Raw genomic sequence first — 26,158 nt, 5'->3', positions numbered from 1 at the left:
GTGTGGTGGCTCATGCCTGTAATCCTAGCACTTTGGGAGGCCAAGGTGGGTGGATCACTTGAGTCCAGGAGTTCAAGAATAGCCTGGGCAATGTGGCAAAATCTCAGCTCAACCAAAAAAAGAAAATTAGCCAGGCATATTGGTGTGTACCTGTAGTCCCAGGTACTCAAGGCTGAGGCAGGAGGATTGCTTGAGCCTGAGAGGCGGAGGTTGCAGTGAGCCGAGATGACAACACTGCGCTCCAGCCTGGGTAAAATAAATAAATAAATAAAAATTTTAAAAAATGGCTTCTTCAACTGTGTTGTAGCTCTGGCATGTAAAGAAATCTAACACATGGTAGTGACCATATAATAATGAGGATTTTTTTACAAACTAATTTTCCAAAATGTACATACAAAGGATTCTTGGCTTCTTTAAAGAATGATAATACATGAGAAGTGTTAGTCAGAGGCTACCCACCAATATTCTGGCCTTTCTCCTGCCAAAAACCTAGCAGGGTTCTACTCCTCCAACCGCTTGGAAGTTGAGGATGCCATGTGACTTTATTTAACTAATGGAATGTGAGCAGAAGTAGCTTGTGTCACTCCCAGGAGAAAGCTTTAAAAGATCCACTTACACTGCCACCACCATCATGGAAGCAAATGTTGAGATGGAGCTTGTGTCAGCCTAGGCCCATGTGATATCACAAGGAGTAGAGTCCCTGTGATAATCCATGTGAAAAATACAGCAGGGGTGAGAAATGGATTTTTTTTTTTTTTTTTTTTTTTTTGCATTGTACCACTGAGATTTTGCAGTCTTTTGTTCATGGTCTGCCTAGATTAACATAGGAGATTATACACTATTTCAACAATTCTGTTTTTGCTTAAAACATTGAAGTGAGTCTTCTGGTGGTATTGCTGTCAGGGGCAGTATTTGACAACCACACTCTCAGTGTAAAGCCGTACTTGCTTTCTGCCCTATAGTAGTATTGCTAGGCTTGACCCTCTGTTTTATTCATTAGATTTGACTCTGCAACTGGTGAAAAAGATTGATTGGACATCTTTGAGCCTATTGGGATGAATATACCCTTCAGAAACAGTGGCAAACAGAGGCTGGGCAGTGGCGGGTATGAAGGCAGTTTACCCAGGGTGCAGGCAATAAGAAGATACATTGTCTATAGAAATGTTTAAAGCAATAGAACTGATTAAGATACAGTGTCTTTCGTATTACCATCACAAGTCTATAATTCTAAACAATATTAGGAAGAAAATACTCCTCCCTTCCCCACTCCTGTTTTTCCCCATCCTTGTGCAACTACTCAGAAAGCAGTTACAATGAGATTTCAAAACTTTTGAAAAACATAACTGTGAATTAGAATGTGTTACCTTATTATGATGAGTGTTTTGAAATAGATAACTTTCATGTGTAATATTCATTTAAAAGAAAAAAGAAAAATTATTCTATTTTAGGGTTGTTCTTAGTACATTAATTTGGACATTGGCTTATGAATTTGTAGCTAGTCATATGAACGTTTATGTAAATCTTTCTGTCTAAATTGTAATATCCATGAGGGCAGGGCTGGGCCTCATTCATCCTTAGATGTCCAAGGAGTCTGGCCAGTACTGTAGTCCTGTACACATAATTGCCATATATATGTATATATATACACACACACATATATATACGCGCGTGCGTGCGCGCGCTCGCACACACACACACACACACATATATATATATATAGAGAGAGAGAGAGTCAAACTAGGCTAGCAGTGAAGTGATATTTTTCTTTTGCTTCTCTTCAGTCATGTGTATGAGAAGCAGAGCTGTAGCTCTGGCCCACTTCTTTGACAGGTTCTCTTGTTGTTGATGCTGAGAAACTCCAGGAGCCTGCTATTTGGAGAGAGAAATGTGTTCCAGCTGCTGGTGCTAACAAAGATCTGAGGTTATACACACATGACCTATCACCCACACCCACCCAGTTGGGAGGGGCGGCCTTTCCCTGTGTCCACACATATGCCTTGAGTTGCTCTTCGGTGAACATCACTTTTCCTTTCATGTTTTTTCCACACACTATTATCTGTATGAAATGAAGACCAAGAAAGGATGGGAAGAAGGAGAAGAAAAATTTTGGTTTATCTCAGAAACTATACCGCTAAGTGAGAGTCCTGGTTGCAGGTAGGATTTTGTCGGTGATCATTAGAGGCATGAGGGCTGAGAGAACAATTTGAATGTTTCCTATTACTCCAGGCTGGGGTGGGAGTGGGGAATATGAAGGCAATTTGCCCAGGGTGCAGGGAACAAGAAGCTATATTACTTATAGAAATATGAATGAATATAACACTTGTAAAGATTATATAGTTGGGACTGACCCACAATAGTTGATAATAACGAGAAGTTCTTGGAGACCAGGTCATAGTGAACTTGGTCTTAGGGAAATAATTATCCTCTTGAACTCTGATTGTTTTATGGATAAATTATGATATTGAAAAGTGTGTGAGGGGATGCTTAGGCCAGAAGGAGTCTTTTTACCATTTTGAATGTCCACCTTAATGTTTCCTGAGTGACGTTCTAAGATTTGAAGGGAGCATGCACAGCCTCTGGCCTGTATGGAGTCCATCCCGTCTTCCAAGGGACCTTGTAGATGGAGATTAGTCTTGGGTGGGCCATCTTGTGAATTGGAGCCAGTGTCTAGTGCTGGGCAGATGTCATCTGGAACTTTCAGATGTAGCCCAAGTTCTGGGACTATGAGAAGCCACACAACCCAGGAATTTTCCTTTGTGCTTTTTTCCAGAAAAGAGTAGAGTCATTTTTGAGCTCCTAGGGTAAGATGGTAGAATACAGAGAAATTAGAAAATATCTACATTTCTCTATTGCAATCTCTGTTCATCTAGATTTGACAGTAAGAATTCGGTTGACATGTAAGTGCTTTTGCACTTACAGACTTGATGTGAGATTCAAATGAAAGAGGGACACAAATGTTCGGTTTTGCTTTTACTCCCTGAGAATAATTCCTGGACTTTACAAATATCCTTTCTGGAAAGAACAACTGAGTGAGAAACCCTAAACCGATACTGAATAAAGCAAGTATGTCTCACAGAATATCTGATTTTAAAAAATTCTTGCTTTAGGAAATGTGTGTGTGTGCGCGCATATGTGTATGTATATATATACACACACACATATATACATGTATATGCATATATATACACACACATATATTTACATGTATATATACACATACATACACACACACATTTCCTAAAGCAAGAATTTTATATATATATACACACACACACACATATATACACAATAATACATATATAGAGAATCTATCTATGTATCTGTGTATATTTCTTGGATGTCTTATATTAAGCTTTGTAGATAATTGGACTTAGGGACCATAACTACCATTTTCCTTACAGAAAGTCTTTGAGTAACTTAGACTATGATCTCTTTTGTTTTTGTCCATTTGCCATTTGTTATTCAGACAGTACAACCCCAAGCAGGACCTAGGGCACGTTACTTAACAGTTTTAAGCCTGTCATCTATAAAATGTCAGGGATGGACCCAGTGACTTCTGAGGTCCCCACTTGCACCAGGAGTCTCTGGTTTGGTTCCATGGGGAGACAGCTGTCAAAGGTGAAGCCATGTGTGCCTCCCCCACATCATTCCCTTTCTAGAGCTTTCATTTTCCTGAGTGCCTCAGAAATACCATTTTATAGATGCACGCCTTAGAACAGTATTTTCTCTTTTCATTGTAAAGGAAGGTTTTGGACTTTGCAACAAATGTTCTGGATAGAATGGACAATTAAAAACATGATTGAAACATGATTCAATCATGATTAAAAACATGATAGAAAAATGTGTCTCCACATTATTTCAGAAGCTCATTCCTTTCGTCTCTACTTTGTCAAAGGATTTAGGCAGCTTGTTTCTTTGGCTTTCATCAAATATCTTTTTTCCTTCCTGTTCAAAATAAGCTCTGTTTCCTTTTTCCTGGCTAGATGAAAGCCTGTGGATGCTGTGCTTCCTGATATCAACCCAACGGTGGTGGTAAAGGGGTTCACATCACTCCAGATAGTCAGTTTCAAAGAATAATAGTTTGGAGACTGTGGGATGAAAAAGAAGCTTGAATTTTCCTCTTCAGATCTCTCCAATACATACTGTCTGTGTGTTATTTCCGAACACCCATTCAAAAGTAGACTGTTTCCTTCCCTGACTCGGCACCAAGTCAAGAAGTGGCACATAATGTATTGTTGTGTTTATTATGCATCATTTTGCTGCTGACACTGTGGCCATCAAATATTGGAAAATTTACAACCACGGAGGTCCAGCCATCATGCCTGAAGTGAAGGACAAAGTACTCTGTTATTCTTCTTCAGCTCTGGCCCTTTATGATCAGACAGTGAGCTATATACTTATCAAAGTCAAAATAACCTTCACTTTAGAAAACATACTTGTCCTTAATTGCCAGAATAGGAATGCATAAACAGCCTCTCTCTTGATAATGGAATGGAGGCTGAGTTGATGTAAGTTTTAAGTATTTTGTAGTTTTCCAATCATGGTGTGCTCAGTTAAGTTTTAATTCACAAATTATGCATGTATTACACTGGCAAACAGAAAAAATATTTGTAGTTTTAAACTATACAGTCTAAATATGTATGTCATACTTATGATATACACATTTGTGCTACGTTTTTTTTCCCCCCCTCTAAGTCAAAGCTATGGCTGGTAGTCCTATTTCTATGCCCTGGTATACAGCAGTTTAGAGCTTGGATGCTGAAACTGGGAAGATGTAAGTTTGAATTCTTGGTTATCCCTGGACCACAGGCATATGCCTTAGTTTATTCTTCTGTAAAATGGTAATAATCATAATAGTACCTACCTTCTAGACAGGTATATTAAGAATTAAGTGAGATTGTGTACATTGAAAAATGCTTAGTGCAGTGCCTGGTACATTATGAAAACTCAAGGAATATTTGCCATTATTATTATTATTCCCCTCTTTCTATTATTGTTAAAAACAGCAGTCCATAGAAAACATATATTTCCAAGCCCTTCATGTAAAAAAGGCAGGAATGAAACATTACTAGCATTTTATAAATATATATGTATGTTATGGTACTAGATGGCTTTTGGGAGACATATAGTTATAAGAGCGAGACAGAGATGACTCAGAAACCAGAAGGCAGCACTGAAAATAGTTCTTACTTAAAAAGGCATTTGTTTAATATGCTTACTCAAGATATATCTTACACAAGATATAAGATGTATCTTAGAATTATTTAAATCTATATAGTGGCTATATGAGCATTTAAAGCTATGGATGTTTATTTGGAAATAAGCAAGTTTTAATATGTGAATAGTAACCCCATGTCTACAAGTTGCGGTGTGGCCAAATGTAAATGGTGAAAAAAATTAGGAAATGAGCTCTAACTCTATTTTGGGAAAGACAAGGGGAATCTCTGGAATTTGGTCTTTGTTCCTAGCTAAGACCTGGAGGTGACTTTAATTGACAAGTATCTTCTGAGCAGTAAAGTCAGGATGACAGCATTTGCTTTCCTGGGTGGTCAAAAATCCTCTGTAACAATGGTGGGTGAGTTATTGGTGAGTGAAGAAATGGGCTTGAGAAATACTGTGAAATAAAATGACTGGCAACTTCAGTTTCAGAGCAACAGGCCTGTGAGTTTTCTTTGTTGTTATTTTTGCTGTTTTTGTCTGGTGTCATTGTAAAATTAAGTATAGGCAAATGAACTGTTAATGGACTAGAATTTCAGACCAATAGTCTGCTCAAAAACCACAAGACAAGCAATAGAGCTTGTCTGTTTGCTTGAAAATATTTGATATGAAAATTTGATAGGAAATTTAAAATTTTGTAATTTGTTATGAAAATTACAGTAGGATTATTTTTATCTCTTCCTTTCCCCTCTTTCTTCAGACTAAGTAGAATAGACAGGTAAAACTGATACCAAAATACAGAAGTCTTACCCAAATCCATTGTAAAGTTCCCATTCAGGTGTAGATTACATAAAAATTGCTTGGCTTTCACAAGAACCACCATTCTGAGAAGAAGAACCATGATGCATATTAATAGGTGAAGAGAACTTCCTTGGGAAGGACCATAAGCCTCGGAGGCCATAAACTCTGGAACTGGATTCCAGAATGAAAGAGCTATGGAAGCCCAGAGGGTAGGCTAAGTATGTGTTGGGACAAGTAAATAAAATGTTTTGCCATGAATTTCAAAGTACAGTCAATTAATTGTCTACTGGGATCCACGACCTCCATCCCTACCTACCTCTTGTAGCCTACTTGTTGCTTTCTGAGTGTGACCCTGTAATTAATGAAGAATATAAAATTTAATGAAATGGGATAAAATTTTGGCTGGATACATTTTTTTTTAAAGTTTCGTTAGAAATTTTAAAGGGATGTCCTTGGCCAGCATTTTGAACTGAACAAGAAACTGTCATCAGATTAATGTGTTCACCTTTAGAGGTGCAGCTCTCTCCAGAAGGTCATGCCTTGTGGACACAGCTGTCTTGTGGGGCTGTAGGTGAAGCCCTACTCTGGCTTTTTCTATGTAGACCCAAGAAGCCTAGAAGCAGTTGAAAATCAGCAATATGAAAGTCAGCTTTCCAAATGGCCTCCTTCTTTCCTGACATTGCAATCTTAAAATGCCTTTGTCTTTCACAGTCTTCATAAGGTCACAAAGGAGTGTTTGTTACCAGATTTATAGCTCTGATATGTTCACATACACACTGGGTCCCCACTAGAGGCTCTGCCAAGCTCTGGGGGCCCCACGTAGGCCTCCCACAGTTCAGTCGCTGCACACATGTTTTCTGAGAGAACTCGGGGCTGCTGTCTATGTGCTCATTTTCAGTCTATAAATCCTCCGCACTCCTGTGACTGTTTGCTAGGCCTCCAGCCAGTACTACACTGTATGTGTGAATACCACATTTCCCGAGAGAGAGCTGAGCATTCCTGCCTGGTTGGTGTGGACAAATCCCCAGGTGCTGAATGGGAATAGGCTTTAGCTTGTACAATGCTTTCCTTTGACTGGTGTCTCAGGGAAGAGCCCAGGCTCTTTGTGTACAGATGCATTCAACTGCCCCAACAGTGGGTATGTCAGTGTTCTGCTTTACCTACAGAAGAGGGTGACGTGTTTAATTTGCTTAGGGTTTAATTAAGCTGCAGACACTTAAAAATTTTTTTCATTAGAGTGATTGGGCGTCCCACAGTTGGTGGTAACACTGTGAAGTCATTTTCTCTAGAAAGTGAAGGTGTTGCTTTAATAAAGAGTTGACAGTTTTGGATGAGTCCTTGGAGACAGAAGAGAGAAAGGCCACATAGTAGTTTTAATCACATGATTCATTTTTCCACTGAGATTTTAACAATTAGTAAGCCCTTCAAATTTAACATTCTGAAAACAGAACAAGCCAGTAGGGAACTTGGGGTTGAAGGGGAAGGAATAGATCATGCAAATGTGTCCCATCATCAATGTAGGACAGGGAAGTTAGTGAAGTGGAGGTGAGGGGTGCTAATCAAGGGGAAAGTGGGGCATCCCTGCTTTGAATTCCTCGCTTAGACATAGAGATGGTACCTGGGCAAGCTCAGGAGGGCAAGAGGAGGGCGGAAGGGAAAAAGGTCTCCAGGATAGATCCTGGACCTATAAATAGTGCTTACTACTCTTGAGTAAGATAACAGAGCTCCCCTCCTACTTCATTCAACAAGTCCTTATAGATTTCTTGCTGTATGCCACAGATTGTGTCCTGGAGATCCTGGCTGGTCATTTTCAGTCACATCTGCATCTTTATTAAATGTTCCCATCAGTCCACATGTGCTAGATGCTCCAAGAGAGTTAACTGGAGCCAGCAGTGGCCTCCCTGACTTTTGCAGAAAAGACGAGATGCATGTACTTCTATTTCAGTGTTCAGTGTTTAGAAATGAGCAGTCTTGCATTGTTATGCAAATTCCAAGGTAATCGAATGTTTATAAATTACAATAGCTGCAATTACTCACAGGAAAATTTGTTGGACTTAGTTATGTTATTGTGTTCACTGAAGATTATAGCTTGTTACTTTCTGTTCTAATATACTTTACCCACTTAAGTCTTGAAATAAAAATGAAATGCTGGTGTATCATTTTGCAAGAAAGATATATATGTTTCTTATATTGCATTAGACAGGTTAATATGTTTTTGCTTTTTATAACAGGGAACTTTATTAGCATGATGAAATTAATGCATGCAGGGCAATATCTTCCGAACCAGTTGTTACCAGTAGATAAAGTCTGATGTGATAATTGCTAACGAATGTTGGATCAGGGTTATTACTGAAGTAAAATCATTCACTGTGGGATGATCAGAGCTACAATATTGTAAATGACAAAAGAGCCACAGCCACTCTCTGGTTTTAATTAGCTAAAGAGGTGTCCTGGGTGGTTTCGAAAGGCTTGTCTTATCAATATTGTTACTTAGAAATGACTTACAATATTGTTACAGGGTCTGCTAATGTTTCTATCATTAAAGGTCTATCATTTCCATTAAGAACTCTGTTGTTGAAGGCTTTGCAGGCTTGGCTTATTTATTTCAATACTGTGTATATGTTTGTGTGTGTGTGTGTGTGTTGTGTGTGTGTTTGTGTTTGTGTGTCTGTTTACAACATTTTCTAAGGTCTTGAAATTCCAGGAGTGGCTGTTCATGGATGTACCATTATTGATCTTATTTATTCATATGACAGTGCCCAGCTTCAGTCCCATAAAAAGATATAAGCCTAATTTTTTCAGAGGAAATGACTTCTCTGCTTTATCCATTGATTTTTTTTTTTTAATGTTTGAAAGTGAGTCTTGATTACCTGAAAATCTGCATGAGCAGATCTGATGTAATATACCTTCTACTATTTAATTATTTGGTTTGTTCTAACAGTAATGCTTCAAATGTTAATAAAATTTCCAGAAATGTTTATTAGCTAAGGTGATCCTAAGTGAAATGTTCATGTTTTCAATTCCTGAATAAATACAAATGGAAAGAATTTTGAAGAAAATAAAATGTTCTTTAAAAGGTTACTGCTTACATTACAATGACTACATGCCTGAGAAACCTGTTTGCTAAGTAATATAATCATGTTTCCTGGTCCCTGCATTTATGCCATTACATTGTTTTCCAGGTGCAACTGAAGGACTATGGCTATGGTAGCTGCCTAGGAAGACTGGCCGTCGTATTCATGCTTGTGCAGCCCTTGGACTTTTAGATCTACCAGGTACCCATACCTCACAAAGGTCTTTTTCTAGGGAAGTGATAAACTTTCACAGAAGTTTTGTTTTGAATCTGAAGGGATCATATGAATTACCTATTCTTATTTATGGCACACAAATGAGAAAAATGAGACCAAAAGAGGTTTAGTATTTGTCTAGAGACAAGTATCTAGTTATTCAAAAGACCATGAATCAGAATGCAGCCTGGCCTGGCAGTATTTCTTTGTGATAACTGCTTGCCTTGCCTTGTTATTGCATAGATGGGAAGCTTTGTAGTGGTTTTCAGAGCTCTGAAGGCCATGAGAGATTCTTTTGCTCTGTTGCTAGCTTTCCTTGATACTGACATAGTGTTACCATAAAACCTCCTGTTTTTCTTCCTGGTTCTCAGGTAGAACCCTCTCCCAGAAAAGGAATCTTATTGGCAGTATATTGAATTTAATGTGTATATTTTCATATAATTTTTTTTCACATTTGGAGAAGCAATAGAACATGACTCATTTATTTTTCATAAAATAGATACTGTGTTAAAATGATTCTATGAAAAAATCTGAAAGAATACATATGAGGGAATATATACCATATTTAGAACTACAGTAGTGAGCTAATTTCCAGTTAACAGACAATATGAAACTAAATTTTCCTTTAGGAACAGGTTAACTCTAATTACTAAACTCGGTTTAGTTTCACCAGAGATTTAAAACATCTGAGTAAGAAACACTTTTATTCTTTTTAAATATATTTATGCTTCTAAATGTCAGCTGTTGCAAAATATGCCTTCCCATTAAATCTCTTATTTACAGTTACTAGAAGTCACACATGTTTCAGACCAGTCACAACAAAGTTTTTGAAGAAGCATCACTCAAAGATTTTTTATCAGTTGTAATAGGGACAGATATATCATTTGCATGAGTGTGATGCTAGCTTCTGTAAAAACACTTAACGTGTATAGTGGTCCAAATAGTATAGAAATGTATTCCTCATTCAATAAAGTACAAAATAGATATCCTTGGCTTATGAGTAGCCTTCTTCCAAGTAGTGAGTCAGGAAACCTAGTCTTTTTTCATCTTGCAGTTCTATCATCTTCAATATGTGGCTTCCCAAGTCTGTGTACACACTCTGTGGAAAGAGTGGTTGCAGAAGTCACATTGACTCCTCAACCACATTGGCCCCATTGCCTCACACACATCCCATTGGCAAGAATGAGTCACAGGGTCCCACAGGGACTCAGGAATGTCATTTTTGGCTGGGCAGCTGCTACTCATTAACAACTCTGTATTTTGGAAGGGGGAGCAACGATTTGGCAGAGTCAGTCTCCTCTGCCATAATAACTCACCCACAATCGACACTCAAGACACATGATAGTTGAAGACTAGTTTTAGAAGTGAAGGTTTGGATAACTTTGTTCCAAAAGTGCAGACATCCGTATTCATTCATATGACAGTTTTTGGCAATGGCTAAGAGTGGATTGACTCAGATGGACAGCCTAGGTATTCTAATTGTGTAGTGTCCCTTCAAACTGATCATCTTTAAATATATGTTTAATAACGATTTAGCATGGGTGATGAACATTGTTTACTTTTAAAAATGTACACTTTTTATGTTCAAAGTATGAACCTTACTTTATATAATATCCAAAGTAGCCTACTAGAAGACATATATATGACACATACAAATTTGAAGGCATATACATATTATATACATACTTTTATATATGTCTATAATAAAGTAAATTAAATAATTAATTAACTCAGTCCAAGGTCAAAATTCCACACCTTCATTATTCAATTATGGAATTTGAGCAGGTTGTGACTGCCGGTTTACTTGACTCTCAGTGAACTGAGATGAACTGTCAGCCATCAGGGATGGTAGCTTTCTGCAGGAAGGTACAATTTACATCACAGAAACCTCAGAGATAATGGGTCCAAAGGAGCTCAGAAAAGATTTTCTTGCCACTTAAAGGCACTATCAATTTGAGTGCAAGCATTTTCATTCCAATTTAGTAGTTACTATAAAAAGATGTTGGAAATCCAAAAATAACTTGTACCATAGTTCCATTTCATCCCAATTACACGTTAGAGCCAACATTGCCCATGAGTTGTTCCAGTTTGGCACTTCGTCACTCTTTGCCAAATTATTCCACAGGTTTGCAACTTGACAGGCTTCTGGATATTACTTCTAGTACTTACAAAGATAGTCAATGCCTGAAAGAACTATGAATCTGTCTCTACATAGCAAAGTGATGCCTGGAAGATGTTTTGATGTCACTGTTCTCTTGAGGTCATAGGGTGCCTAAAGTTGTATTATGTTGGCTGTTTACATTCTCTAAAGCAGTGCTCCTTGACTGTGGTGGTACATTGGAGGACCTTGTATAAAGAACTGATGCCCACCCCTCTTCCTGCCCCAGTGTCTCTGATTATCCTGAGATGAGACCTGGACATTGATAGTGGTTTTTTTTTGTTTGTTTGTTCGTTATATATATATATTTTTTAGTTATCTTCTTTTAAAAAATTCCCCAGGAAATTCAGCAGAGATTGAGAATCCCTGACCCACAGTGATGGCTTCTTGTACTATTGTTTAATGAAAGGAGATCCTTTTAGCAGAAATCACTCATGATTCAGCAGTCTAGGAGCCATCATGAGAAAAGAGTTGGAGTGGATGGTTTTAATGCAGATGGTCTCAATACGATAGCTAAGTGTATCTTTCAGATGTTCTGCTCTCGCCCCTGGGGACTAACTCTAACATCATAGCTTGTGTTCAGCCTGACACCACGGAACATATGAAAAGCAAATACACTCCAGCACTCCAGCAATGTATATATTACCACAGAATATGAGATATTAGTTATTTCTCTTTAACCAATACGATTTAACCAATATTGAGTGGCCTGTGCTTATAAGTGAATGCTTCATCATTTAATCATTCATTGATTCAAAATATTTATTTATCCTTTCATGTATCAGGCACCAGAACAGTCCCATAAGCCAACACATCAGTGTCTTTATAACCAAAATTTACTGTGGAAACAGGCAAATCATTTTTGTAGAGTTATTGTTTGTACCTCAACATCTTTGAGACAAATACTTTAAAGTGTATTTTTGGATAGATTTTTTGACAAAGGAAGTCTTCCAGTTTTAACTTTTTGGGACAAAATGTATTTATGAACACTGGCTGTAATTATTCTAGAGTTTCTATTATAATTACAAAATTCTGATGCAGTGGTTCTTAACCCTTTATACTTATGACACACAACTTCCAAATCTGAAATTTCTGGCTGTGTACATGAAAGCAATAAAAGATGAACAATGGATAAAAAATCAGTACAGAATTATTTATAATAGAGAAATTAATGAAGCAAACATACCCCCAGAAGGAGATTACTTAAAAGGTAAGGTACATCCATGTGATGAAATAGTACAGAATGGATTAAAGTTTTTTAAAAGGAAATGGAAAAATGCTCATAATATATTACTTACAGAAAAAGCTGAATGTAAAACAATAGCAGTAGTATGATGCTTTTTAAAATGTATAAATATTCACATTGACTGTTTTTCTCCATCCCTGGGCACTTCAGGGTGGTAGCAAAGTAAAGGAAAGCAATAGATTGCCTCAGTTGTCCTTAATGCTTTCCCAGGCACAGGGAGTCTGAGTATCTGCTTTTCTCAGACCTGAGTTTCCAATTTCTGGTGATTTCTTCCACATATAATGCTGGAATATCCTGGGCGAAACAATATGGATGTGTCACTAAAAGATGTACTACCTGGCAGTGACTCCAACCAAAGTGGTAGGTCACCAGCTATTTTATTTAGAAGTCATTTCCACATACCACATCATTCCTGGTGGCACAAACACCAGTGAAATCCCATAATAACTTTTTCCCAGGGGAGACTCACTAGACCATACATACTCCCATTCCTTATTAGTGTTTTTCTCATTTGTGGTTGGTTTTTCTCTTATTTAACATAAGGCGGTGGTTCTCAGAGTAGGGCTCCCTGGACCTGTAGCATCAGCATCACTTGTGAATTTTAACAGTTTAAAATTTTTACTAGTTAGTAAGAGGTCCTTCTTTCCTTTTGAATTCTCCTAATACTGTTTTCACTCAAAAATGTATAGGATCATGATAGCTAGAATGTGCATAGCTCTTAATTTATGTTGGACACTTCTCAAAGTGCCTTCCAAATTTTAACTTATTTAATCTTCATAATCACCATATGAAATAGGAACTACTATTTCCCTATTTTACAGAAAAAGAAAATTGAACACCGGGAAAATGAGTAACTCATCCAAGATCATACAATTATAAACATGCTCATAGGAGAAATACTGGAAGCAAATATAAAATGTTAGCAGTGATCATATCTGATTATTTCCAGGTATAGGACCACAGATGGCTTTCAATTTTTTTATGTGCCTTTCTATATTTTCCAAAACATACATATTACAGTTGTTATCAGAAAAAAATCCAAAATATTTTTGAAAAGAACTAAGACAGACATTTCAGAGAAGACCAGGAGTAAGGACGCACTAGAAAAGAAGAATAAAGAGCTGTAATTGAAAAAACTTCCTCATGATTGGATCCTGGAAGCCACTGAGCAAGTGAGGAAATGAAGAGTCCCAGGTACGGGGGCACTGAGCATCCAAACTGGAAATCCAGGGACGGCATGACATTGAGCAATCTGATCTTTCTAATGTCCTAATAGGTTTTGCAACTTACTTTCTTTGTAGGTAGCAGTGGATAAGTGCATTTAATCACAGTATTTTCAGGAGACATTTGATGGAACAGAACCCAGCTCTCTGTATCCAGGGTATAAAAAGCTTGGCCGTAAAATAATGCCCTGACTCATCTTTAATTAGGTGTGCAGTGTGGGAAAGAAATGAGTGTCTTCCTGTGTATGGGAGGTATGGAGAAACAGCTATAAGTTTTCAAAATAGTCCATTATTAACAATCTGCACTGAATCGATTGGTACCCACAGCTCAGTCAATGCTTAAACAAGCTGGACAATAGCTGAAGTAATTATTGGGGGTAAATTATTGCCATTGTAAAATGTAATCAATGTTTTATTTCAACAAAAAGAGATCTTTTTCTTGATTTCTCTTTTCACCCCACCTTTCCTCAGCTTTATCTCCCTACCAGAGGTCTGGAAGAAAGATTTTTTTTTGTTTTCTCCCCCATATTGGCAAGAGTGCTTCAGCCCCATCTGAACATAGCAAGACAGGACACATCTTGTAAAGGTTTTCCATTTTAATATTCCTTAATGACCGATAATGAATTCTTTATAGTTAATCTGCTGTTCTCATGAAAACAATTTAGATGGTTAAAAAAATCAATCATTAATGAGCAGTAAATGACAGCTCCCCAACAACACAGCTGTATTTTTGTAAAAGTGATTAAACATTGTCTGCATTCATAATTGCATGCTTAATAAGAATGTTGAGCACTGAGTCAAGCATTGTTGCTAATGATGACAGATTATGATGCTACAAATGCTTTGGAGTTATGGGGCTAAATTTTCAAAGGCAGTCCCTGGAACGGAACGCACACAGACCCACTAAGTATTCAATTTGCATGGGCCATTACCAGGTTTGTGCATGGCATTTGGGAGCTTTGCAGTTGAGACTCTTTTGAAAATCTGGCCCATTATGACAGAAAGCATCTGTAATTAACAGTAACTGATCTCCCTCTGCCCAGCCTTGGTAAAAGGTATAAAATGTTCTGTGTGTGCTTTCTTGGAGCCCAACACCCCATTGATGAAAGGCCCTGAAACCTGAAAGGAAGGCAAAAAGAGTCTGTAGGGGCGTAATTCAGCCTTACAGGCAGATGTGAATATCTTATCAGCAGGTAAGAGAAAACAGGCAAGTCATTCAGAAGAGGACTTGGTGAAGTCTCATCTCTGAGCTCCTTTCACGTATTAATTGCCCCTCTCATTCTGGCCATAAATATTCTTGCTAAACCTTGGAATTCCTGTATTACTATTCATAGGATTCATAGGACTAACTACTTAAAATATGAGATTGTCCCATGGTCCAGCGTGGATTAACTGTGCTGAAGTATGAATTTTAATCTTTATGAAGCTATGAGCAGAGCGAGTCACTCAGTGATTGAGCAAGCCCCATCTGCTGCTCAGTTTGTCTGTATTCTGATCAGGTATGAGGCAATCCCATCTATGAAGCTATGCATAGCTACAATTTATGAGAAAAATTGCATGCTTTTAGAAAATTTATGAATTTCCTCAGATTTTTTCTTGGAAATATCTTGTATCTGTCTGGGATGTTGAGGATCTGTTGTACTGTTTGGTGACATTATATCTTGTGCTGTTATTTATTGCAGTTTATACGGATCTCTTATTTTGGTGATACCTTGGCTTAGAGAACAGGGATCATTTGTATTATGCCTTTGACTTCTTCATAGTATCTCACTCACTGCTGTTTTTTCTGGATCAGCCATCCCTTGTCTGAGCAGAGGATTATAGAGTCTCATAGTCTGCAAATCAGACTGGCATATGGTTAAGAACATGGTTTTAAGATGCCTCATTTGAAATATCACTCTGTCACCCAATAGTGACATTCTACATCTCTTATCCTCATCAGTAAAATAGGAATAAAATTAGTAGCTACATGTGAGGGTTTTTTTTTTGTGAGGATTCAGTGAGATAAGTGTAAGAAACTCTTAGCAGAGTGACTAGGACATAGTATGTGCTCGATAAAAGTTTGTTGTTCTTATCTTTGGTTGTTAAGGCCACAGCAGTTAAGTTCTATAGCTGAGGCCAGAATCTCTTTAGCTGGGCTGAGTCATTCTCCACAGAACTAAGGGGTAATAAGTTTCTGCCTTTAGTCCCCATGATCAATGACTGTAGTAGGCAAATGGTAACCTATATATTATGGGCTGAAATGTCTTCCTCTTACACCTAGGAAGGTACATGCAAATCATGTACAGGAGAAAGAGAGAACACCAGCTCAGTCAGACAGGTCAACCCAGAGGCATGACATGTGTCACAGTCAGAGGGTCCTACAACCCTAGTCCCACCATCAGAAGTCACATACAGAGCTGCTACTGTAGGGCTACATTCAGGACTCGGTTTGACATGTTAATGAGGCAGAACATTTTGGAGCCTATGCTGGCAACAGAGAGACCTGGGATGATGCTTCCTCTGACTTCTACTAGGGACTTCTGCTCTCTGAGGAGGCCCTTTCTGTTTCCAGCTCAAGCTTCTTGTGCCTCAGTCTATGGGCAGTGGAATCTTTCTTAATTAAATAGCAGAACCTGCATATAATTTAAACATTGTACAGGCTCTGGTACTACCCTGCCCCCTCTTCCACTTAGGCTGTTTGTCCTCTAAAGACTTAGGGCCCTCATCAGAGTCCACAGTCAAACAATATGTGCAGAATGAAGGTGAACCATGAAGGGAGAATGGACTTGTGTTTTTGGCTTAGTTCTTTTCTCTTCTATCCCAGTACCCTTTGGATTCTTTATTATAAGAGCAGAAATGTAAAAAGTATAAGATAATTAAAACTAAAGGCAGAAATGCAGGTGTTATAAATTTTAAAGGCACTCATGAACATTCAAGATTTTTAAATCATTTAAAAAATGAAGTGATAGAGGAGGGTATATGGCTTCTGGGATTTAATGAAGAATTTGAAATTATAATTTACATACCTATCTTTGATTTAATGCCAAATGTCTTCATCTGACAAATGAAAACTGTCTGATTATTACTCACTTTCTCTTTGCAGATGAAGAGTAGTAGCTGCTAAATTATTGTCAAATATTTTGGAAATATGAAATGCTGTACAACAATAGTCATTTGCATGGTAATGGGCAAGAACCAGGTCTTTATACCCCATTACCACAAGTAATTAACAAGAAGATTAGGCACGATAGTCTGTGTTTGGGAGCCATTGTGGAGACTGGCAAATGCGTAGGTTTGCAAATCTCCTTTTTCTCTGATTGATAATAGAGTAACTCCATGTGTTGTTATATGTGGATATCACTGCACAAGACAGAACTCATGATTTGCTGCAACCCAGTAGTAATTCTGCTCTTTGAGTAGCCCAGGCAATGTCCCTCCTTAGCCCACTGCTCCCACCTCATTTATCCTGCTCCCTGCTACTTCTTGCCTTTTTTTTATATTGTCCCCCAAGCAAAGAATGGGCCCTTTGTTTTTCTTAGTTATAGCAAATTCCACACAGAGAACCCATCTCCAAACAGTTCAATCTTGTGCTATAACCTCTAATATGGCAACAAAACCTATAAGACTAACCGTGGACCTGAGGTCATTTTTTTTAAAACTCTGAGGCGCAGCTTCCTGATCTGCAAAACAATGAATACGTTATTTACTGCTCAGGATTAATATAAGATTAAATAAAATAATGTGAACAATTAAGGGTCAGTAAATTCTCTCAGTCTGTGGACTCTCTTTGACTAACGGCACCTTTGATGACACCTTCTTTGAATTCACATTATATTTACAATATTTCAGTGTGTGATACACACTTCGATGCTTGAACAAGAATGGTTTCATGTTATCCTCTTACTGTGTTATGTGTATAAAAAGCCCACAGCCTGTGTTTCTCAAGTTGCCCTCTGGAGAGCAGAGGAGACATTTTAATTGAACATCTACTGGGAATCTAAGTAAGGCATAGAATCAGATTTTTAGAGCTAGAAGGGAATGCAGGAATGTATTGAATTTTCCAGATGGCCACCACGGTAACTCCTGTCCTTCGTGATTTCCTACAACGTCAGGAAAGTGATCAGAAAGTGAAGTCAAGTTCTTCTCCCTTGAATATGACTGAACTTGTAACTGCTTTAACCAGTAGAGTGGAGGGGATACTATATGATTTCCAAGGTTATAGAATGCCATGCTCTTTCTGTCCTGTCAAACAGGATCAACACATTTTGGAGTTCTCAGTCCCATGTACAAAGTCCAACTATCTGAGGCCACCATGCACTGAGGATGTCCAGTCCACCTGGAGAGGCTACCAGGTATGTGAATGAAGAAGTCATCTTGAAAATGGATCTTCCAACCCATGTTGTCTAGCTACGGCTGTTTGAGTCTCCTCGTGCAAGCCCCAGGCATCTTGGAATGGAGAAGAGCTGAGCCACTGTGTCCTCTCCAAATTCTCAATCCACAAAACTCATGAAAATAATAAAACGATTGTGTCTTTGTGCTACTAAATTTAGGGAAATTTGTTATTCAGCAAAGATGATTAGAACAAGAGATCACAATTTGACTACCGTATTTCAGAAATGACACAGATCCAGAGAGGTTAAATAAATCATTTTATTCAAATGAAGACTTAGTGGTAGAGTCATTCTTAAGTACTGGTTTAAAGATCCATGCGCAGTTCACTACATCATGTACCTTCCTAGCTCTTGACATCAGCCCTGAATATTTGCATAGTTAAGACTTGACTTCAGGCTTCTGTACTCGAGGGGCATACATTCTAAGAAGTATTATGCTCATATAGTAAGCTATGAGGAAATTAATTACATTATAAGCCTAGCAGAGAGGATTCTGCTGCAGACTTTAGGTAGTGAGAGATATTGGAAACTGCTAGAGAAGGGACAGAGATGAAGAAATGGAAATAGAGAGGAAGTGAGAGAGTTCTGCTGAGACTGAAGCCTTGCAGGGGAGGGAGGGGCAAGCAGCAGAGCAGGGGCGAAGTCATGAGACACTGGTGGAAAAAGAAGGGTTGAAATTGCTTCAACTCTATTCAGGCAAACAACTGTGTGTCGACAAGAAGAAGGCTGATAAGCAGCTTTAGACTGTCTATAGCTAAAGGGGAAGTGAGAGACGGGCAGCATATGGAGCAGGAAAGAACAGAGGGAACCAGCATGAGGGGAGAGAGAAAGTTGAGGAGAGAGATGGGGAGCCCAAGCAAAGAAATAGGAAAACAGTTGGCCCTAAGTGTCCAAAGAAATTAGGAAGAATTGGAGACAGTGGGAGATGATGAGAGAAATAAAACCACAAAAAACTTCAAGGAAAACATTTGGAATGCAAATGAAAACAATAAAGTGTGTGTAGAAGAAATGGAAAAAATGGAGATTGAACCACATTAGAGGTAAAAACAGTAAATTGATTCAATTTTTGATAAAAGAAAACAGTTTGGATGAGAGCTTAAGCAACATGACACGTTTTGAGTTACCTGGTTACCAAGAGGCCACATTGTATTTCTAAGATGTTTCTAAACGTGGAGTTTGATTTGTCTTTTTATTGTAAGATAAATTATACATACAGAAACTTAAAAAATGGATAGACTGGGAATTGGATTTTCTTAGACTCCTAGAAGGAAAAAAAAATAGCATTAAGGAGTTAAAGTCTCTAATTATAAGGAAGCAATAAATTCAATAGAGGAGTGCGTATTACTGATGCCTGTATTTGAGACCAAAGAAGACCAGAAACACCAGATAGTAATTTGTCCATTGGCATCCTGGAGCTCCTTCCAATATGTAGAGACCTTCTAGCCTTTATATTTATTAGTGCTTCAAGCCTGAAATATTGATAGTGATGAAGAAGAAGATAGTAACGATGATGTTGGTGGTGGTAAGGATAATGTTTTTTATAAGCCAGACATTGTTCTAAGTGCTTTATATATACATTATTATATATATTATATATTATTATATATTATATATTATTGTGTAATATATTAAGCCTCACCGACAAATAATATATATTATAATCAAATATCGTAATATATAACATTATTATATATTAAATATATAACATATATTATATATAATTATATATTATATCTAATATATAACATATAATATATAATTATATGTTATATCTAATATATAACATAATATATGTAATTATATATTAGATATAATATATATAAACTGATTTAATTACCCAACAGTCATTGGAAGTTAGCTAAGTACCTTTAATTATGATCATTTTATGGATGAGGATACCGAGGCACAGTTCTCTTTCTTTCTCTTCCTTATGTCTATGTCTATGTTTTTCTAAGTAATTGGGAAAAATTAGAAAGAAAACCTATATCATAACCAGTAATAAACAGCTGTCTGCAAGATCCTGGTCATCCTCAGAACCTTGTCAGCTCTACTGACCAAGGCTCTGCTTAGCAGTGAATCATATGTCTATCTCCATGTCCCACATTCCTAGTATATTTGCTTATTAATGGAAGGATTGCTATTAATAGAATGGTTCTTATTTCTGATTGTGAGAGAGCAGAACATTATAAGCCCACCTAAAAACAGGGTTTTATTCTTCGGTGGCTATCTGGTGTAAAGGACAGAATGGGAAACTTGTATTTGAGCATGGCTTTGAATTGAGTCTTGGCTCCACTTCTTACTATCCATTTGACTTGGCCAAACTTATTTATCATTGTTTTATTCATTTCTAACATGGAGATAATACCATTCCCTTTGTAGGGTCATTGTGAAGATTAACTGAAATGAGAGATATAAAAAGCCTGGGAAAGTGTTTGGGAATTAGCAGAGGTTCAATACTTGTTACTTATACTTTATTCTAGAACTGATAATTGGTGATTACAGATATTCAATATTAATAAAATAAAATGTTGATAAGGCCTTTGTAGGTGAGGCTTAAAATTTCCTACTTTCATAGGAAAGTTTATGTATGTACAATTATACATATACAATAAGTTTATATATGTATAGTTATATTCACATTTAATTATACACATATAATTATACATACATATACATATATACATATAATAGGAAATTATATGTGTATAATTATATGTATGTATAATTATATACATGTACATGTATAATTATTAGAATAATTAATAGAAAATTGTGTATGTATATTTTTTTCCCTATTTTCATATGCACATGGACTGTACATCTCCATTATAAAATGACCCCTGGATGAAATATTGGAAAATTGTTATGAGATTTAGGCAAATAAGAAAAACATACCTGAAAGTGAAAACTAAAAATATTTTAATTTCAAAAACCCTTCTGTGGTAGACAGAATAATTACTTTCCAAAGATATCCACAGCCTAATTTCTGGAGTCTGTGAATATGTTAACTTATATGGCAAAAAAGTTCTTGCAGATGCGATTAAGGTCCTTGAGATGGGAAGATAATCTGGACTATCTGAGTGGTCCCAATCTAATCACATGGGCCCTTAAAATCAGAGAACTGCTCAGACTGTGGCCAAAGAAAGAGATACGATGACGGAAGAATGGTCAGAGAGATGCAACTTTGCTGGCTTTGCAGATGGACGAAGGAACTATGTGAATGGCCTCTAGAAGCTGGAAAAGGAAAGGAACTACTGTGTATTCTCCCCTAGATATGTAGACTTTCTCCCCTGCTAACACCTAGATTTTAGCCCAGTGAGACCCATGTTGGACTTCTGATCTACAGAATTATAAAGTAATCAATGTGTGTTGTTTTAAGTCACTAAGTTTGTGGCAATTCAAGATGCCTGTTGGGAAGAGTCTTCACTCTGCTCATGTGATGGTTAATACTGAGTGTCAACTTGATTGGATTGAAGGATACAAAGTATTAATTCTGGGTGTGTCTGTGTGGGTGTTGCCAAAAGATATTAAGATTTGAGTCTGTAGGCTGGGGAAGGCAGATTCATACTTAATCTGGTGGGCACAATCTAATCAGCTTCCAGCGACTATAAAGCAGGCAGAAAAATGTGAAAAGGAGTGAGACTGGCCTAGCCTCCCAGCCTACATCTTCTCCCATGCTGAATACTTCCTGCCCTCAAACATTGGACTCTGAGTTCTTCAGTTTTGGAACTCGGACTGATTCTCCTTGCTCCTCAGCTTTTTGACAGCCTATTGTGGGATGTTGTGATCGTGTAAGTTAATACTTAATAAACTTTATATATATATATGTATATGTCTGTGTGTGTATGTATATATATATACTATTGGTTATTAACTTACATGATCTGTCATATGAGATCTGTCCCTCTAGGAGTACCTTAACACAGGTCATTTCTTAGCCTGTATGATAAGAGTCTCCCTCCTAGTAGAGTCCTTGTGAAGATGCTATTGCAGCCTCTCTTTGGAGTGTCTTCACAATGACCTTATTTTCCCATGAGGCTGCCCCTTCTTGACTCACAGATGAATTCTTCACAGTCATGTTTGCCCTCTTGTCACAGTTGATTTGAATAGAGGAGGTTACTTGGCCCAATGCGGGCTAATCAATCTCTTTCCCAGGACTTTGGATTTGGTGGAGGGGGTGTTAGTTTCAGCCTCTACACACAGTTCAAGCTTGAACTGAGATACCATAAACCAGGGCGCTGGGTGGTGGCTACAGGCAAGGCAATGTAACAATCCCTGAGGCAGATAGAGCAGAGCAGAGCAGGGAACCTAAGAGCCAAGATCAAGAGAGTGGGTGGGCTTGTTCCTGCTGGCAACAACATTTTTACTCCTACTAGGGCTCAGGTACCTTCTTGTCTCAGATTCCACAAGATAGCATTATTCCATTATGAAAACGATGCTATTTTCCCTTAACCACGCTAAGAGGGTTTCTGTTACTTGCAAACAAAAGAGCCTTGACTAAGACACATACTGTGATGTGGGTGAATCAAGAGGATGGAAAAGAAACTATATTATTGTCATCTTGGGTCCTCATTCATGCCTCATTTCAAGGAGGCAAATAGAAATTCAGAAAATTTGAGTATCCAATAGGACAGGGAGCATTTTGTACATCTTTGACTGTAGCTGGAGCTGCTGGTAGGCTTGCCTTGGTGGAAGTTGAGGTCCCTGGCCATATAATGCTTCTTTAGGCTCTGACTAAGGTATCTAATTCTCACGTTCAAAATTAATGTTGGCAGAGGAGTATTTTTAAATCAGAACTTTGCAATTCCAGCTGACCTTTCTTCAGCAAGCTTAAACATGCAAGTATAGTACCCCATTCAGCTTTCGTGCTTTTCAGTAGTTACTTAATTTTGAGAGTATATCTGGTGAATATTATGGTTTCTTGGAGGAGAGCTTGAAACCAGAAGTGATGACTTTCCTAATTATCATTAACTTACAGAGTTTCAAAAACAATCATAAAATCTATGTTATCCAACTGTCTAATTATACAGACAGGGAAATATGCTAAGTAATGTTAGACGGCTCGTTCTGTGGTCCTTCATTGGGTCCATTTGTGTATTTATATGAAGAATTCTCAAACTTAAAAATTTAGAGAATAGGCTATCAGTTAGAGACCACAGAAACCTTTGGACTAAAATATTTGTATGAACACCACATGTTTTTTATAATGCAAAGAAATGTTTTTGCCTGTCTCTTTATGAATTGAAATTATTTCTATAACCCTAAGTGTGCCCAAAGAAATATAATTTCTTTGATGGATTGGATGTTATTAATAGAAAGTTAGATAACTCTGAAGATAAAGTATCCATGCACCCATTAATCTTTTTCTCCCTTCTTTCCTTCCTCCTTTCTTTCCTTCCTCCTTCTCTCTCTCTCTCTTCTTACCTTCGTTTCTTCCTTCAAGTTATTATTCACTGAGTACCTACCATGTGCCTAACAATTTCTGAAAGCTGGAGATGCAATAGGAAATGATACACCCTCATGGAAATCTCCCCTTGTGGAGACTCTGCCTTCATGGTGCTTACCTTTGAATTGAGAAGAATAGAAAATAGATATGTAAATAGATATATAAGATAATTATGGATAATAATAAAGTGCTATGAAGAAAATAAAACATGGTAATGTGAGATAATAATCGGCTAGGATGACAGAGTATGTTTTCTTAGAGTAAGAAGGTGACATTTAGTTGATCCACTTATTCTACCCATCCATTATCTACATATTCTCTATATTCTGTGATTACATAAGGCAACAGATGACTCTAACCCACAGAAAACAGTGATTAAGTCACTTTTCCTCATGACAGAGTTCATGATTTTAAATCCAGTTTTCTTTCTGTTGCCTCTATTGCCACCTCGAAAGAGGATTGAATTGAAAACTTGTTCTCAAATAATTTGTATTCAACTTGGGGAGAGAAAACACAAATTGTGGGGCAATATGTCAAAGTACGAATTGGTTTCTTCTCCTTCTGCACAATCCTTAACAAATCCTCCATTTGTGTCTCACGGACTTCTCTGATGGGTTCTGTTCTCTCCCTTGGATCCCCCACACATGGACATGAGACCAATCAGAAACATATCCTGTGAAAACACAACCATTTTTCTGGGAAGCTGCTGGTCAGTGTAAGGGAAAGATTCAGATACATACTTTCAGCATTAATTTTCCCAAATTGAGGGGCTAGACTATAAAACCTTAACTGTTTCTGCATTGGACACTTTCTGTCACCAGTTCTAGCTATAAGGAAACTGAGTCACTGCTTACTTACTGGTCTCATCACAAAATGTTGAATATCACCAATTACCAGGAATCTTCTCTTCTCAAGCATGTGGAAGAAAGGTCTATAGTAAAGGTCTGTTCAGATCTGATCTATTCTGTCTGCTGGCCCAAGGGCACGTAAACCCTACAAATAGGGTGGGAGACTCAGGAACTAGATAGATGGTGACATGAAGGGGAAGCTTTGATTATGACTGGGATGGGCAGAATGTCTTTTGAAATAATCTTGTTGTATTGTGTATTGTCCTATTGGCTATCTGTTGCCACCCTAATGTCTCATACCAAATCTCCCCACAAACCAGTAGGTTAAAACAATAAGCATTTATTTAGTCTGTTGGTGAGTTAGGCTGGACTTAATTGAATACTTTTGGTCTCAGCTGGGCTCACTCATATGTCTGGTGTTGGGCTTTTGGCTGGTATAAGGTTGCTCTTGCTGGAGCTCCTGGGGCTACTCAGCTCTTCACATGCTTCTCATACAGTAGGCCAGCCCATGAATGTTCTCATGGCAATTGTAGAAGTACAAGAGTAAGCAAGGTCAGTTTGCAAATCCTTCTCAAGTAAGCATCTTATTGGCCAAACAAGTCTCATGACCAATTCAAGTCAATGTGAAAGGGAACTGCAGATTTACATGGTAAAGGACATAGAGTCAAGGAAAGGTGAAGAATTGGGACCATTAATGTAATCAGTAACATCCACCTTATTCAGGGTTGAAATGTTCGTGGTTAGTTATGTACCAAATAGTCTAGGCATAGTTTAAAGGGTACATTGGAGTGATGAGAGACTGGAGGCAGGAATCACAGACAGGAACCTGAGAGGGGGACAAGGGCAATGCCTGAATCTGGGTGACTGGGGAAATGGGAAGTGGATGGGTGGGAGACAGCTTGGCTGGGAGGTGGAGGTGGAGAGGAGATGGAGGACAAAAGGTTGCCTCTGGAGTCAGTGACCTGGAGGGGCAAGTAACCCACCCATGCCTTGTAGGTGCAAGTCTGGAAATTACTTGTGTAGGAAGAGAGAAGCTTAGTGACGTGGGGAGGTCAGGTATGTGGGAGAAGGAGCAGCAAGAATACAACATGGTGGGGGCGGTGTCTGATTAGAATTGCAAGGCAGGTGGAAGATAATGGCTATGAGTGCTGGGCGGAGGCATAAGCTTGGGCATATTTCAGCTTGTACACAATAATTTGGATCCATCATGTTGGAGAATTTGGAGTTTCCCAGGGCTCTAAGGAGGGTGTGTATGTGTTACTAGTGACTCTCCAGGGGTCTCTAGACTGGAGCCTTATCAAAGTGTCATGCTTGTGGAGACCCCTAGGTAGGTGGGAGCATTATGGTATGCCCAGACCATAACTCCCTCCCCCAACCACAGTTGCCAGGCCCTGCTGCAGGTTTCATCAACTACCAAGTTAGTTTTATTTTTATCCCCAGTCTCCTGCCCCAGCTCACATTCAGGTGCCCTCTGACTGCCTTTTTTTTTTTTTTTTAAAGTCCCATCTCATTCCATGAATAATAGCAAAACCTGGCAATCCAGTATGAAGTCAAGCATTCTGAATCTTAATTTATTTTTCTGTTTTTCCAATATAAAGGTCTTCTAAAGACTCACAAAG

The 26,158-nt window shown here is 38.0% G+C and overlaps 1 long non-coding RNA gene across 2 annotated transcripts in view; it reads left to right on the top strand.

Annotated features, from left to right (window-relative positions):
- The first annotated feature begins 1,706 nt into the window (after positions 1-1,706).
- The window catches only part of LOC103885352, a 39,550-nt gene continuing 15,098 nt past the window's right edge, over positions 1,707-26,158 (top strand). The window contains exons 1-3 of one of the 2 annotated variants that reach the window (XR_001903671.3): positions 1,707-2,154; positions 9,141-9,233; positions 18,108-18,206. This is a non-coding gene — a long non-coding RNA (uncharacterized LOC103885352). Of the gene's footprint in view, positions 2,155-9,140; positions 9,234-18,107; positions 18,518-26,158 lie in introns of those variants that run through there. The other variant, XR_648390.4, reaches the window with a different exon arrangement.

Source organism: Papio anubis, chromosome 5, assembly GCF_008728515.1.
Source record: "Papio anubis isolate 15944 chromosome 5, Panubis1.0, whole genome shotgun sequence".
Taxonomy (NCBI): Eukaryota; Metazoa; Chordata; class Mammalia; order Primates; family Cercopithecidae; genus Papio; species Papio anubis.
The sequence above is the reverse complement of the archived record's forward strand: the minus strand, read 5'-3'. Positions and strand labels throughout refer to the sequence as shown.